This window comes from Molossus molossus, unplaced genomic scaffold (assembly GCF_014108415.1).
Source record: "Molossus molossus isolate mMolMol1 unplaced genomic scaffold, mMolMol1.p scaffold_m16_p_1, whole genome shotgun sequence".
Lineage (NCBI taxonomy): Eukaryota > Metazoa > Chordata > Mammalia > Chiroptera > Molossidae > Molossus > Molossus molossus.
In genome coordinates, this window is record NW_023425344.1 from 201,825,109 (window position 1) to 201,826,140 (window position 1,032).

A 1,032-nucleotide genomic window follows, 5' to 3' on the forward strand; every position below is an offset into this window, starting at 1 on the left:
GGTGCGGGGGGGTGGGGTGGGGGTGACGAGAGGAAGGGAATGCGGAGCGCGAGCGCGGCGCGGGGCCCGGCGAGGAGGTGGGAGGGGGCGCGGTGAGCGGTGCGCTCCGGGGGTGCGGGGCGGGGTGGCGGTGGGGGGCGCGCGGGGCGGTGAGAGGGGCGGTCGCCGCGTCGGGCTGGGGTCACATCAAGTTTGGCGGGTGCGGGAGGTGGGGAGGGGGTGCGACGGGGGAGGCACTGGGAACCGGAGCCGAGCCGGAGCGGCCGCCGCCTCCGCCTTTTCACTGCGACCGCCGAGTGCGCCCGCGGCGGCGGCGGCGGCGGTGGGGGGCGGGCGCCGGGGGAGGGGGCGGGCGCCGGGCGGCGGCGGGGGGCGGGGGCCGGAACCGGCCTCAGCTGGGGCCGGGCCAGCCCCCCGCCCTCCTCGCGGTCTCCGGGGGAACGCGCAGCCAATCCCCGCCGCTCACTGCGGACTCGCCCCGACCCGGGCCGCTGCGCGCTAGCCCCCGGCGGGGCTTTTCCCCTCTCTCCCTCCTTGTCTCTCTCCCTCTCTCATCTTTCCCTTTTCCTTTCTCCACGACAAGTTTTTAAACTTTGATGAACTCGCCCAGCGAACTTTCTTAAAGGAGCCGCGCGCAACGTGCTGTCCCAGCACGCGGTATGTGGAGCTCGGCACCGGGCACCGGCGCCCCTTCGTTCCTCGGCATCCCCGCCCTGGCGGCCCCACGCGGGGGACTCCCACAGGGGACTCCTGGGTCGTCGGTTTCAGGAAGTAGACGCGCTTGTACCCTGATCTGGGATTACAGTGTCTGGCGCACTCATTTCACCCCGAAATTCAGCCACCCAGACCTGGTCCACCTCTCCTCCCTCCCAAGAGCTCAGGGCTGTTGCGGGCCAGGTTCTGGAGAAGATGGCGGGGGCGTGGGATGGGTACGGACACCTGGGCTTTGGTCCTGGTTGAGCGCTGTTTTGCTGTGTGACCTTGAGGAAGTCACTTCGCCTCTCTGGCCTCAGGCTTCCAGCCTGGAGGGTG